This window comes from Orycteropus afer, unplaced genomic scaffold (assembly GCF_000298275.1).
Source record: "Orycteropus afer afer isolate SDZICR_OR568_19922 unplaced genomic scaffold, OryAfe1.0 scaffold00465, whole genome shotgun sequence".
Classification (NCBI taxonomy): Eukaryota; Metazoa; Chordata; class Mammalia; order Tubulidentata; family Orycteropodidae; genus Orycteropus; species Orycteropus afer.
Genome location: NW_006922052.1, coordinates 788,522 through 792,193, shown reverse-complemented (window position 1 = coordinate 792,193; position 3,672 = coordinate 788,522).

Sequence of the window (3,672 nt, the reverse complement as noted above, 5' to 3'; positions counted from 1 at the left end):
GGAAGGAGAGACTGATACCAGGAGTTGCAGAAATTGAAGGAGGAGATCTGGTAGGAGGTGAAGAATTAGTGGATCTCATTGCTGTCTTCACTGTACAAGATGAGCCCTCATATCGGCAACAGTATATTTGAGCTGCAACTTCATCTGGCTCTAGTCTATGCTTCTGAGATTAAAAAGAACTTTTTGATTTTCCAAAATCCCACACAAATTGTGTGCTGTGGCTCACATTAATTTAGAACTAAGGAGTTAGGAAACTTAGTCTTAATTTAGCTCAATTGACTGGGTACATGTTCACAACAATGAATGAAAGTATGTATAGTTGCCTATGGAATTTCAAAAAGAAATTATTGCAAAACTTACTACATATTTACTATGTAAAGGACTATAGAACATAGAACCTTGAAGTAAAATGATATTATTATACAAATGTGAGTTTCTTTTTAAAAAATGTGTTATTTGAGTAAATTATATTTCAGAAAAGCAAAACATGTCTGTGGATTTGACTCTGTTTTCCCTGAAAATTCCTTCATGTCCTTATATGATCACTTAATATAGTCTTATATAAACCATAAAAAAATAAACTACTGTCCTAGGAATCAATTTCAATTCATGGTAATCACATATATTTCAGAGCAGAACTGCACTCCATGGCTGATTTTTCAAAAGTATATCACTAGCCCTTTCTTCCAAGATGCCTCTGGGTGGACTTGAATGGACAGACATTAGGTTAGTAGTTGTGCGCTTGACTGTTTACAGCTTTCAGGGACTTTGTATAAATGTTAGTAGAAATAATCATAAGCCATCTAGGGGAATCACAGAGTGTGTTGTGTTCAAAGGAACATCGTTTAGTTCTGTAACAGAGACAGTGATCCAAAGTTTAATCAAAATGACATACCTAATATAGTGTGAGCTACTTTGCAAAACCAGAGTGCAAAAAAATCAAATCTAAAGTTTGTTACATTTTTTTGCACACTCATTTTATGCCCATTAAGGAGCTTGAAAGATAAAGCAAATTGATTCAGCACTAAAATTCTATGATGCTTTTCAAACTAATGTAATGATAATGTGTTATTCAGATTTTCAGTTTCATTAGCACTGGAACAGAGCAGAATGAGACCAAAATTTATATATTTTCCTTCTTAAAATATTAAACTGCTGTATAATTCCAGTAACACTATTGTATGGAAATAATACATAAATCAAACCAGAGTAGAATATTATTGTTTTAGTTCCATGATATCTATTAATTATATAAATGTATGGGCTATTTAATGAGCCATAATAAAAAGTTATCAAATATAAACAACAAAAATATATTTATATGTTTATATTTTCATTAACTCATTAGTATGTTTTAAAGTGATGGACAGCATTTAATCAACACTGTTTGACTCTAAACGTTTGGACATGTTGTTCAGTCTCACCACCTTTGGGCTTTGTTAACTAGGCCAGAGACCACAAGTTATAAACAGCCCACCTCATCCAAATATTCCTGTTTTTTTGATGGGCCTCAGACTAAGAATAGTTGTTTGTATTTTCATTTTTTGAAGGGCTGTAAAAAAAACAAAAACAACAAAATAAATGAACAAATAAACCATAAACAAAGATGAATATGTGCCAAAGACTTCATGGCTTGCTGAATACAAAATACTTATAATCTGACCATTTTATAACATTTGTTGTACTTTCCATCTAAGCTATAAATTTCTCAACATTATGATAGGCCACTTTGTCCAGTACCAGTTTGGCATGTAGTAAATACTCAATAAATATATGTGGAATTTATGAACAATTATATGAAATTTGCTAGAATGGGAAAGTCAGAATAAGCCTCAAATAATGAAATTAGCAAGAATATTTGGACTAGATAAGTAGCCTTTAGGGGAGGAATAGCCAAGGCAGTTTGGAAGTTTATGAATCCTTATTCTTTTTTTATTTTAATGGAAATTGTGAAATGCCAGTAAATGAAAAAAAAAAATATATATGGTTAATAATGTTCTAATAGAAATTTCCAAACTTTCTTTAACTTTACAAGAAAACAATGCTTCAACAACTAAAGATAACTTTAATTTGATGAATGATTAAAATTATATTGAACATGTAAAACTGAATTAGAAAATTATGAAGGAGAAGTATATCAATTTTCTAATGTAATCACAGTAAATTATCACAAACTTAGTGGCTTAGTAAGGAGCTCTGATGGCATAGTGCCTAAGGCATTTGACTGCTAACCAGAAGGTTGGTGGTTCAAACCCACCATCTACTCTGCAGAAGGAAGCTTATGTAAAACATAAGTTTATTATTCTACAATTTTGTAGGTCAGAAGTCCTACGTGGGTCTCAGTGGGCTAAAATCAAGGTGGTGATAGAGCTGCATTTCTTCTGGAGGATCTAGGAGAGAATCTATTTCCTTGAATTTTTCCAGGTTTTGGGTACCACCTTCATTTCTTGTTTCATGGTAACTCTCCTCCATCTTCAAAGCCAGAAATATTATATCCCTCTGACAATTCTTCTGTAGTCATATCTCTCTCTGTCTTTCTTTCTGTCTCCCCCTTTGACTTTTAAGGGTCTATGTGATTATACTAAGAGCTCTGGTGGCTCAATGGTTAAGAGCTTAAGAGGTCAGAGGTCTAAACCCTCCAACAGGGTGGTGGTGGGGGCTAAAAAGGGAGATGTGGCAGTTTGCTTCTATAAAGAGTTAGAGGCTTGGAAACCCTCTGGGGGTTCTAGTCTGTCCTGTAGAGTCTCTATGAGTCAGAGTTGACTCAAAAGCAATGGGTTTGCTTGTATTGGTTTGATAATTGCATTGGGCCCAGATAGATAATCTCATCACATACAAGTCCTTCACTTTAATCTCATCTGCAAAGTCCCTTTGCCTTGTAATAATGCCTTTATAGAAACTGATGCTTTACAAAGCCAGTAAGCTTGTGTAATTTATTATGGCAACATTAGAAAATTAGTTACTTCCATTTTATCATTGTTTTATTTAGTTTTATATGTTCAATTTTTTTATCACTCATCAAATTAATCTCTAGTAGTTGAAGCATTCTTTTCTTGTGTAGTTAAAGAAAATATTCAGCCAACCAGATAAATATATAGAAATAAAAGATATGTGATATTTAAAAAGCTATCAATCCCATGAAAGTAATAATTAAAAATATAATAATGTATTCATTGTTTGATGACAGCAGTTAAAATTTAAAATGGAAACATTGAATATATTTCTCCATGATCAAATGATTTTCAATATTCTACAAAAGTCAACAGAAATATAGAAGAATTCAAACCAAACAACTACATATAACAATCTAATAAGTAATTTTGGTATTTATCGATAATAATGACAATGATTTTAACAAAATAGGGATAAATTGTGTATGTAATTCAGCAGAATTCTAGGGAAGATTAAACAACAAGAACAATATTACTTATACTAAGATAAATTATCCATCCACTTATTGACTCTGAAACATCACTGATAGATATTGAGAAGTCTGAGTTGGTTTCTATGTTGAACAATTCCTTATGCTGATGAACTTTTATCTACTAATAAAGCATCTGACAGAAGATTGTGGTAACATTTTTCAAATTAACCAATGCATCCTAAATCAAGAAAAGTCAATAAAATGCTTGTAATACCACATATGATGCTTGAGGATCAGTTTTAATACAA